The sequence below is a fragment of the Cryptomeria japonica genome, unplaced genomic scaffold (assembly GCF_030272615.1).
Source record: "Cryptomeria japonica unplaced genomic scaffold, Sugi_1.0 HiC_scaffold_85, whole genome shotgun sequence".
Lineage (NCBI taxonomy): Eukaryota > Viridiplantae > Streptophyta > Pinopsida > Cupressales > Cupressaceae > Cryptomeria > Cryptomeria japonica.
The window spans coordinates 493161-505000 of NW_026728907.1; the positions used below are offsets into that span (position 1 = coordinate 493161).

The 11840-nt window shown below is 63.1% G+C and overlaps 2 non-coding genes across 2 annotated transcripts; both read left to right on the forward strand.

Moving 5' to 3' along the window:
• The first annotated feature begins 1381 nt into the window (after positions 1–1381).
• LOC131864433 (5S ribosomal RNA) lies at positions 1382–1500 on the forward strand. Its single transcript, XR_009363240.1, has one exon. It is a non-coding gene; the product is annotated as a 5S ribosomal RNA (ribosomal RNA).
• A 7818-nt stretch (positions 1501–9318) lies between these two features.
• Positions 9319–9437, forward strand: LOC131864422 (5S ribosomal RNA). The gene has a single exon (XR_009363229.1). It is a non-coding gene; the product is annotated as a 5S ribosomal RNA (ribosomal RNA).
• Positions 9438–11840: the final 2403 nt, after the last annotated feature.

The following is an 11840-nucleotide window of genomic DNA, read 5'->3' on the forward strand; positions in this document are numbered from 1 at the left end:
GTGGGTGCCAGGATGGGTGCGCACCCACACTGGCCAAGACGGGTGCGGGTGCAAGGTTGGGTTCCAAGCCCGGTCACAGGCTGGGTGCTAGGATGGGTGGGTGCCAAGGTGGGCACCAGGGTGGGTGCACCCACCCTGGCCAAGGTGGGTCACGGGGTGGGTCCTAGGGTGGGTAACGGGGTGGGTACTAAGGTGCGTGCCAAGGTGGGTCATAGGGTGGGTGCCAAGGTGGGCACCAGGGTGGGTGTGCACCAACCCTAGCCAGGGTAGGTCACGGGGTGGTTGTCGGGGTGGGCGTCAAGGAGCCAAGGTGGGTGGCAAGTAGCCAAGTTGCGTGCCAAGGTGGGTGTCGGGGTGGGTGCCAAGGATCCAAGGTGGGTGCCAAGGAACCAAGGTGGGTGTCTGGGTGGGTGCCGAGGTGGGAGCCAGGGTGGGTCCCAAGGTGAGTGCAAAGGTGGGTGCCAGGGTCAAGGTGAGTGCCAATGTGGGTTCCAAGGTGCCAGGGTCAGGGTGAGTGCCAATGTGGGTTCAAAGGTGCTAAGTTGGGTGCGAGGTTGGGTGCGAGGGTGGGTGGGTGCCAAGGTGTGCTAGGTGGAAGCCCGGGTGGGTCGGCATCCCATGGGTGTCGAGTTGGGTGCCTGATGGGTGCTTCTTGTCAAGTTTTAGTCGTCGGGACTCATTTCGAGCCTTAGAGGTCGTTTCTTGTCCGGTTGCCCTGTCTTCGACCTGGGAACCCAATTTTGGTCCTCGGGTCCCATTTTTTTTTGTCTCGCATCCCACTTTTGGCCTGTGGCCTTTTCGGGGTCGATTCTCGTTTTGGGCATCAGAGCATGTTTCTTCTCCTAAAACCCAATATTTGTTTATTAAGTCTCGGAACACATTTTTGTTCTCGTGGACCCATCATGGGTCTTGGAACGCATTTGTGGTCCTTGGGTCCCATTTTGCATCCCGAAACTTGTGTTTTGGTGCTTGATCCCTATTTTGGGTGCCCACCTTGCACCAAGTGCGCACCCGGGGCAAACCGAGCGCCTTGGTGCACCGGGGCAAGATCGAGCGTGCACCCGAGGCGCCCCGAACATGCACCAAGGTGCACTCGGCCCACATGTGAGCGCAGGTCGTTGCGCCCGAGGTGGTGTGTGGGCACCGCGTTGCAGACGGGACACTGCACGCACACGACGCCCCCTCCAGGTGCACGCACGTAGGCCGGGCCGGGTGCACACCCGACGCCCTAGCAAGGTGCGCGCACCCGGGCAGGGCTCACACTTGGCGAACGGGGCGCACTTCGCGAGGGAGGGTGTGCACCTCGACGGGGGTGGGTGGCCGGGGTGGATTCGCACGTGGGTCGCGGTTTGCTAAGTACACACTGCGACAAGCTCATAACGGGTGCGATCATACCAGCATTAGTGCACCGGATCCCATCAGAACTCCGCAGTTAAGCGCGCTTGGGCCGGAGTAGTACTGGGATGGGTGACCTCCCGGGAAGTCCCGGTGTTGCACCCTTTTTTAGTTTTTCGCCGGGCGTCGCAATGCTATTTGAATAAACCTTTTGCCCGTTTGCGTTCTCGTCGGGGCCGGGCCGGGCCGGGGTGCGCTGCCCGCACTACCGCGCGCGCGGGGGGCGACACCGAGCGCGCACCCGAGGCGCCCCGAGCACACAGGCCACGGTGCAACCCGGGCGTTGTGCGCGCACCCCGGTGCGCCCGAGGTGCTGCGCGCGCACCCAGGTGAAATCGGTGTGCACCTCGGCCAGTGCGCGCTCGGTCGAGTCGCGCACGTTGGCCAAGGTGCACGGTGATGTTTCTTACTCTAAGGTTCCGCACCAGACGCCCGGGACAGGTGAGCGAAGCTGGGCGGGGCCGGGTGCGCGGCCGGGGCAGGTGCACGCAGCTGGAGAGAGCTTTGGAGCACACTTCGGAGCGCACCAATGATGCGCTCCATTCAAAAGTTTCCTGAAAAGGCAAAAAAAGTTGAGATTATAGAATTTCCCACTTGAGAGATTGTAAAAAAAAAAAATTTAAAATGAAGGAAACGCGGGTGCCAAGGTGTGCGCAGCCCAGCCAAGGTGTGCGCACCAAGGCGCCCACCCTGGCGAAGGTGCACGCAAGGTGCGCACCCGAGGCAAACCGGACAATTAACCCAACTTTCGACTTCGCGCGCACCTTGGAGCGCACTTCGGAGCGCTCCTTGGTGCGCACCAATCTTGGGCACCTCGGAGTGCACCATGGCGCCCACCAAGGTGCGCACCCGGGGCAAACCGAGCTCCGACTTCGTGCGCACCTTGGAGCGCACGAAAGGTGCGCACCATGGCGCCCACCAAGGTGCGCAGCCCAGCCAAGGCGTGCGCATCAAGGTGCGCACCCTGGCGAAGGTGCGCACCCGGGGCAAACCGAGCTCCGACTTCGTGCGCACCTTGGAGCGCACAAAAGGTGCGCAACCCAGCCAAGGTGTGCGCACCCCGGTCAAACCGAGCTCCGAATCGTGCGCACCAGAGGTGCACGCCATCGTGCGCACCTTGGAGCACACTTCGGAGCCCTCCTTGGTGCGCGCCGATGTTGCGCACCTCGGAGCGCACCCGGGGAAAACAATGCAATTAACCCGACTTTCGACTTCGTGGGCACCTCGGAGCGCTCTCGGGTTCGCACCTCGGAGCACACCGAGGTGCGCACCTTTGATGCGCTGCCTTCACCAATTTCCAGAAAAGGCAAGAAAACATTGAGAAGGTGTGCGCACCGAGGTGCCCACCCTGGCGAAGGTGCACGCGAGGTGCGCACCCGGGGCAAACCGGGCTCCGACTTCGTGCACGCCGCACCTTGGAGCACACTTCGGAGCGCTCCTTGGTGCGCACCAGGGCGCGCAACCCAGCCGAGGTGCCCACCCCGGCGAAGGTGCACGCGAGGTGCGCACCCGGGGCAAACCGGGCTCCGACTTCGTGCACGCCATGGTGCCCACCGCGGCGAAGGTGCACGCGAGGTGCGCACCCGGGGCAAACCGGGCTCCGACTTCGTGCACGCCGCACCTTGGAGCACACTTCGGAGCGCTCCTTGGTGCGCACCATGGTGCCCACCAGGGCGCGCAACCCCGCCGAAGGTGCACGCGAGGTGCGCACCCGGGGCAAACCGGGCTCCGACTTCGTGCACGCCGCACCTTGGAGCACACTTCGGAGCGCTCCTTGGTGCGCACCATGGTGCCCACCAGGGCGCGCAACCCCGCCGAAGGTGCACGCGAGGTGCGCACCCGGGGCAAACCGGGCTCCGACTTCGTGCACGCCATGGTGCGCACCGCGGCGAAGGTGCGCACCCGGGGCAAACCGGGCTCCGACTTCGTGCACGCCGCACCTTGGAGCACACTTCGGAGCGCTCCTTGGTGCGCACCAGGGCGCGCAACCCAGCCGAGGTGCCCACCCCGGCGAAGGTGCACGCGAGGTGCGTACCCGGGGCAAACCGGGCTCCGACTTCGTGCACGCCGCACCTTGGAGCACACTTCGGAGCGCTCCTTGGTGCGCACCATGGTGCCCACCAGGCCGCGCAACCCAGCCAAGGTGTGCGCACCAAGGTGCACGCGAGGTGCGCACCCGGGGCAAACCGGGGTCCGACTTCGTGCACGCCGCACCTTGGAGCACACATCGGGGCGCTCCCGGGTTCGCACCGGCGTTGCGCACCGTGGTGGGCACCTCGGAGCACACCAAGGTGGGCAGCGAGGTGCGCACCTTTGATGCGATGCCTTCACTAATTTCCATAAAAGGCAAAAAAAAAACGAGATTTTAAAATTTCCGTTTTGAAAGATAGTGAGAAAAAGGGAATGCTGGTGCCATCTTGAGCCCGCCCTGGTGCGCAGCCCAGCCAAGGTGTGCGCACCAAGGTGCCCACCCTGGCGAAGGTGCGCGCCCGGGCAATTAACCCAACTTCCAACTTCGCGCGCGCCAGGGTGGGAGCGCACCCAACAACCGGGCCTGGGAAGAGCCAATGCGAGAAACCCCACCAAACGCTCTGACAAAAAAAGAGGGGGCGCTCCAGTAACCCCGCTTCGGAGCGCACCCTGGGCAAACCCAGCCAAGGTGCCCACCCCGGCCAAGGTGCAGGCGAGGTGCGCACCCGGGGCAAACCGGGCTCCGACAACGTGCACGCCGCACCTTGGAGCACACTTCGTAGCGCTCCCGGGTGCGCACCTCAGAGCACACCAAGGTGGGCAGCGAGGTGCGCACCTTTGATGCGCTGCCTTCACTAATTTCCAGAAAAGGCAAAAAAAAAAGGAGATTTTAAAATTTCCGTTTTGAAAGATAGTGAAAAAAACGGAACGCGCGTGCCATCTTGAGCCCGCCCTGGTGCGCAGCCCAGGTAAGGTGCCCACCCTGGCAAAGGTGCGCACCCGGGCAATTAACCCTACTTCCGACTTCGTGCGCGCCAGGGTGGCAACCGGGCCTCGGAAGAGCCAATGCGAGAAACCCCACCAAACGCTCCGACAAAAAAAGAGGCGGCGCTCCAATAACCCCGCTTCGGAGCGCAGCCGGGGCAAACCCAGCCAAGGTGCCCACCCCGACGAAGGTGCACGCGAGGTGCGCACCCGGGGCAAACCGGGCTCCGACAACGTGCACGCAGCACCTTGGAGCACACTTCGAAGCACTCCCGGGTGCCCACCGGCGTTGCGCACCGTGGTGGGCAGCGAGGTGCGCACCTTTGATGCGCTGCCTTCACTAATTTCCAGAAAAAGGCAAAAAAAAATGAGATTTTAAAATTTCCGTTTTGAAAGATAGTGAAAAAAAAGGAACGCGGGTGCCATCTTGAGCCCGCCCTGGTGCGCAGCCCAGGCAAGGCATGCGCACCAAGGTGCCCACCCGAGGTGCACACCCGGGGCAAACCGGGCTCCGACTTCGTGCAGGCCGCACCTTGGAGCACACTTCGGAGCGCTCCTTGGTGCGCACCATGGTGCCCACCAGGGCGCGCAACCCAGCCAAGGTCTGCACACCAAGGTGCCCACCCCGGCGAAGGTGCACGCGAGGTGCGCACCCGGGGCAAACCGGGCTCCGACTTCGTGCACGCCATGGTGCCCACCGCGGCGAAGGTGCACGCGAGGTGCGCACCCGGGGCAAACCGGGCTCCGACTTCGTGCACGCCGCACCTTGGAGCACACTTCAGAGCGCTCCTTGGTGCGCACCATGGTGCCCACCAGGGCGCGCAACCCAGCCAAGGTGTGCGCACCAAGGTGCACGCGAGGTGCGCACCCGGGGCAAACCGGGGTCCGACTTCGTGCACGCCGCACCTTGGAGCACACATCGGAGCGCTCCCAGGTTCGCACCAGCGTTGCGCACCTTTGATGCGCTGCCTTCACTAATTTCAAGAAAAGGCAAAAAAAAACGAGATTTTAAAATTTCCGTTCTGAAAGATAGTGAAAAAAACGGAACGCGGGTGCCATCTTGAGCCCTTCCTGGTGCGCAGCCCAGGCAAGTTGTGCGCACCAAGGTGCCCACCCTGGCGGAGGTGCGCGCCCGGGGCAATCCGGGCTCCGACTTCGTGCACTGCATGGTGCCCACCAAGGCGCGCAACCCAGCCAAGGTGCCCACCGCAGCGAAGGTGCACGCGAGGTGCGCACCCGAGGTGCACACCCGGGGCAAACCGGGCTCCGACTTCGTGCACGCCGCACCTTGGAGCACACTTCAGAGCGCTCCTTGGTGCGCACCAGGGCGCGCAACCCAGCCGAGGTGCCCACCCCGGCGAAGGTGCACGCGAGGTGCGCACCCGGGGCAAACCGGGCTCCGACTTCGTGCACGCCATGGTGCCCACCGCGGCGAAGGTGCGCACCCGGGGCAAACCGGGCTCCGACTTCGTGCACGCCGCACCTTGGAGCACACTTCGGAGCGCTCCTTGGTGCGCACCATGGTGCCCACCAGGCCGCGCAACCCAGCCAAGGTGTGCGCACCAAGGTGCACGCGAGGTGCGCACCCGGGGCAAACCGGGGTCCGACTTCGTGCACGCCGCACCTTGGAGCACACATCGGGGCGCTCCCGGGTTCGCACCGGCGTTGCGCACCGTGGTGGGCACCTCGGAGCACACCAAGGTGGGCAGCGAGGTGCGCACCTTTGATGCGATGCCTTTACTAATTTCCATAAAAGGCAAAAAAAAAACGAGATTTTAAAATTTCCGTTTTGAAAGATAGTGAGAAAAAGGGAATGCTGGTGCCATCTTGAGCCCGCCCTGGTGCGCAGCCCAGCCAAGGTTTGCGCACCAAGGTGCCCACCCTGGCGAAGGTGCGCGCCCGGGCAATTAACCCAACTTCCAACTTCGCGCGCGCCAGGGTGGGAGCGCACCCAACAACCGGGCCTGGGAAGAGCCAATGCGAGAAACCCCACCAAACTCTCTGACAAAAAAAGAGGGGGCGCTCCAGTAACCCCGCTTCGGAGCGCACCCTGGGCAAACCCAGCCAAGGTGCCCACCCCGGCCAAGGTGCAGGCGAGGTGCGCACCCGGGGCAAACCGGGCTCCGACAACGTGCACGCCGCACCTTGGAGCACACTTCGTAGCGCTCCCGGGTGCGCACCTCAGAGCACACCAAGGTGGGCAGCGAGGTGCGCACCTTTGATGCGCTGCCTTCACTAATTTCCAGAAAAGGCAAAAAAAAAAGGAGATTTTAAAATTTCCGTTTTGAAAGATAGTGAAAAAAACGGAACGCGCGTGCCATCTTGAGCCCGCCCTGGTGCGCAGCCCAGGTAAGGTGCCACCCTGGCAAAGGTGCGCACCCGGGCAATTAACCCTACTTCCGACTTCGTGCGCGCCAGGGTGGCAACCGGGCCTCGGAAGAGCCAATGCGAGAAACCCCACCAAACGCTCCGACAAAAAAAGAGGCGGCGCTCCAATAACCCCGCTTCGGAGCGCAGCCGGGGCAAACCAAGCCAAGGTGCCCACCCCGACGAAGGTGCACGCGAGGTGCGCACCCGGGGCAAACCGGGCTCCGACAACGTGCACGCAGCACCTTGGAGCACACTTCGAAGCACTCCCGGGTGCCCACCGGCGTTGCGCACCGTGGTGGGCAGCGAGGTGCGCACCTTTGATGCGCTGCCTTCACTAATTTCCAGAAAAAGGCAAAAAAAAATGAGATTTTAAAATTTCCGTTTTGAAAGATAGTGAAAAAAAAGGAACGCGGGTGCCATCTTGAGCCCGCCCTGGTGCGCAGCCCAGGCAAGGCATGCGCACCAAGGTGCCCACCCGAGGTGCACACCCGGGGCAAACCGGGCTCCGACTTCGTGCAGGCCGCACCTTGGAGCACACTTCGGAGCGCTCCTTGGTGCGCACCATGGTGCCCACCAGGGCGCACCCGAGGCAAACCGGGCTCCGACTTCGTGCACGCCGCACCTTGGAGCACACATCGGAGCGCTCCCAGGTTCGCACCAGCGTTGCGCACCTTTGATGCGCTGCCTTCACTAATTTCCAGAAAAGGCAAAAAAAAACGATATTTTAAAATTTCCGTTCTGAAAGATAGTGAAAAAAACGGAACGCGGGTGCCATCTTGAGCCCTTCCTGATGCGCAGCCCAGGCAAGTTGTGCGCACCAAGGTGCCCACCCTGGCGGAGGTGCGCGCCCGGGGCAAACCGGGCTCCGACTTCGTGCACTGCATGGTGCCCACCAAGGCGCGCAACCCAGCCAAGGTGCCCACCGCAGCGAAGGTGCACGCGAGGTGCGCACCCGAGGTGCACACCCGGGGCAAACCGGGCTCCGACTTCGTGCACGCCGCACCTTGGAGCACACTTCAGAGCGCTCCTTGGTACGCACCAGGGCGCGCAACCCAGCCAAGGTGCTCACCCCGGCGAAGGTGCACGCGAGGTGCGCACCCGGGGCAAACCGGGCTCGGACTTCGTGCACGCCGCACCTTGGAGCACACATCGGAGCGCTCCCGGGTTCGCACCAGCATTGCGCACCTTTGATGCGCTGCCTTCACTAATTTCCAGAAAAGGCAAAAAAAAGAAAAAAATGAGATTTTAAAATTTCCGTTTTGAAAGATAGTGAAAAAAACGGAACGCGGGTGCCATCTTGAGCCCGCCCTGGTGTGCAGCCCAGGCAAGTTGTGCGCACCAAGGCACCCACCCTGGCCAAGGTGGGTCACGGGGTGGGTCCTAGGGTGGGTAACGGGGTGGGTACTAAGGTGCGTGCCAAGGTGGGTCATAGGGTGGGTGCCAAGGTGGGCACCAGGGTGGGTGTGCACCAACCCTAGCCAGGGTAGGTCACGGGGTGGTTGTCGGGGTGGGCGTCAAGGAGCCAAGGTGGGTGGCAAGTAGCCAAGTTGCGTGCCAAGGTGGGTGTCGGGGTGGGTGCCAAGGATCCAAGGTGGGTGCCAAGGAACCAAGGTGGGTGTCTGGGTGGGTGCCGAGGTGGGAGCCAGGGTGGGTCCCAAGGTGAGTGCAAAGGTGGGTGCCAGGGTCAAGGTGAGTGCCAATGTGGGTTCCAAGGTGCCAGGGTCAGGGTGAGTGCCAATGTGGGTTCAAAGGTGCTAAGTTGGGTGCGAGGTTGGGTGCGAGGGTGGGTGGGTGCCAAGGTGTGCTAGGTGGAAGCCCGGGTGGGTCGGCATCCCATGGGTGTCGAGTTGGGTGCCTGATGGGTGCTTCTTGTCAAGTTTTAGTCGTCGGGACTCATTTCGAGCCTTAGAGGTCGTTTCTTGTCCGGTTGCCCTGTCTTCGACCTGGGAACCCAATTTTGGTCCTCGGGTCCCATTTTTTTTTGTCTCGCATCCCACTTTTGGCCTGTGGCCTTTTCGGGGTCGATTCTCGTTTTGGGCATCAGAGCATGTTTCTTCTCCTAAAACCCAATATTTGTTTATTAAGTCTCGGAACACATTTTTGTTCTCGTGGACCCATCATGGGTCTTGGAACGCATTTGTGGTCCTTGGGTCCCATTTTGCATCCCGAAACTTGTGTTTTGGTGCTTGATCCCTATTTTGGGTGCCCACCTTGCACCAAGTGCGCACCCGGGGCAAACCGAGCGCCTTGGTGCACCGGGGCAAGATCGAGCGTGCACCCGAGGCGCCCCGAACATGCACCAAGGTGCACTCGGCCCACATGTGAGCGCAGGTCGTTGCGCCCGAGGTGGTGTGTGGGCACCGCGTTGCAGACGGGACACTGCACGCACACGACGCCCCCTACAGGTGCACGCACGTAGGCCGGGCCGGGTGCACACCCGACGCCCTAGCAAGGTGCGCGCACCCGGGCAGGGCTCACACTTGGCGAACGGGGCGCACTTCGCGAGGGAGGGTGTGCACCTCGACGGGGGTGGGTGGCCGGGGTGGATTCGCACGTGGGTCGCGGTTTGCTAAGTACACACTGCGACAAGCTCATAACGGGTGCGATCATACCAGCGTTAGTGCACCGGATCCCATCAGAACTCCGCAGTTAAGCGCGCTTGGGCCGGAGTAGTACTGGGATGGGTGACCTCCCGGGAAGTCCCGGTGTTGCACCCTTTTTTAGTTTTTCGCCGGGCATCGCAATGCTATTTGAATAAACCTTTTGCCCGTTTGCGTTCTCGTCGGGGCCGGGCCGGGCCGGGGTGCGCTGCCCGCACTACCGCGCGCGCGGGGGCGACACCGAGCGCGCACCCGAGGCGCCCCGAGCACACAGGCCACGGTGCAACCCGGGCGTTGTGCGCGCACCCCGGTGCGCCCGAGGTGCTGCGCGCGCACCCAGGTGAAATCGGTGTGCACCTCGGCCAGTGCGCGCTCGGTCGAGTCGCGCACGTTGGCCAAGGTGCACGGTGATGTTTCTTACTCTAAGGTTCCGCACCAGACGCCCGGGACAGGTGAGCGAAGCTGGGCGGGGCCGGGTGCGCGGCCGGGGCAGGTGCACGCAGCTGGAGAGAGCTTTGGAGCACACTTCGGAGCGCACCAATGATGCGCTCCATTCAAAAGTTTCCTGAAAAGGCAAAAAAAGTTGAGATTATAGAATTTCCCACTTGAGAGATTGTAAAAAAAAAAAATTTAAAATGAAGGAAACGCGGGTGCCAAGGTGTGCGCAGCCCAGCCAAGGTGTGCGCACCAAGGCGCCCACCCTGGCGAAGGTGCACGCAAGGTGCGCACCCGAGGCAAACCGGACAATTAACCCAACTTTCGACTTCGCGCGCACCTTGGAGCGCACTTCGGAGCGCTCCTTGGTGCGCACCAATCTTGGGCACCTCGGAGTGCACCATGGCGCCCACCAAGGTGCGCACCCGGGGCAAACCGAGCTCCGACTTCGTGCGCACCTTGGAGCGCACGAAAGGTGCGCACCATGGCGCCCACCAAGGTGCGCAGCCCAGCCAAGGCGTGCGCATCAAGGTGCGCACCCTGGCGAAGGTGCGCACCCGGGGCAAACCGAGCTCCGACTTCGTGCGCACCTTGGAGCGCACAAAAGGTGCGCAACCCAGCCAAGGTGTGCGCACCCCGGTCAAACCGAGCTCCGAATCGTGCGCACCAGAGGTGCACGCCATCGTGCGCACCTTGGAGCACACTTCGGAGCCCTCCTTGGTGCGCGCCGATGTTGCGCACCTCGGAGCGCACCCGGGGAAAACAATGCAATTAACCCGACTTTCGACTTCGTGGGCACCTCGGAGCGCTCTCGGGTTCGCACCTCGGAGCACACCGAGGTGCGCACCTTTGATGCGCTGCCTTCACCAATTTCCAGAAAAGGCAAGAAAACATTGAGAAGGTGTGCGCACCGAGGTGCCCACCCTGGCGAAGGTGCACGCGAGGTGCGCACCCGGGGCAAACCGGGCTCCGACTTCGTGCACGCCGCACCTTGGAGCACACTTCGGAGCGCTCCTTGGTGCGCACCAGGGCGCGCAACCCAGCCGAGGTGCCCACCCCGGCGAAGGTGCACGCGAGGTGCGCACCCGGGGCAAACCGGGCTCCGACTTCGTGCACGCCATGGTGCCCACCGCGGCGAAGGTGCACGCGAGGTGCGCACCCGGGGCAAACCGGGCTCCGACTTCGTGCACGCCGCACCTTGGAGCACACTTCGGAGCGCTCCTTGGTGCGCACCATGGTGCCCACCAGGGCGCGCAACCCCGCCGAAGGTGCACGCGAGGTGCGCACCCGGGGCAAACCGGGCTCCGACTTCGTGCACGCCGCACCTTGGAGCACACTTCGGAGCGCTCCTTGGTGCGCACCATGGTGCCCACCAGGGCGCGCAACCCCGCCGAAGGTGCACGCGAGGTGCGCACCCGGGGCAAACCGGGCTCCGACTTCGTGCACGCCGCACCTTGGAGCACACTTCGGAGCGCTCCTTGGTGCGCACCAGGGCGCGCAACCCAGCCGAGGTGCCCACCCCGGCGAAGGTGCGTACCCGGGGCAAACCGGGCTCCGACTTCGTGCACGCCGCACCTTGGAGCACACTTCGGAGCGCTCCTTGGTGCGCACCATGGTGCCCACCAGGCCGCGCAACCCAGCCAAGGTGTGCGCACCAAGGTGCACGCGAGGTGCGCACCCGGGGCAAACCGGGGTCCGACTTCGTGCACGCCGCACCTTGGAGCACACATCGGGGCGCTCCCGGGTTCGCACCGGCGTTGCGCACCGTGGTGGGCACCTCGGAGCACACCAAGGTGGGCAGCGAGGTGCGCACCTTTGATGCGATGCCTTCACTAATTTCCATAAAAGGCAAAAAAAAAACGAGATTTTAAAATTTCCGTTTTGAAAGATAGTGAGAAAAAGGGAATGCTGGTGCCATCTTGAGCCCGCCCTGGTGCGCAGCCCAGCCAAGGTGTGCGCACCAAGGTGCCCACCCTGGCGAAGGTGCGCGCCCGGGCAATTAACCCAACTTCCAACTTCGCGCGCGCCAGGGTGGGAGCGCACCCAACAACCGGGCCTGGGAAGAGCCAATGCGAGAAACCCCAC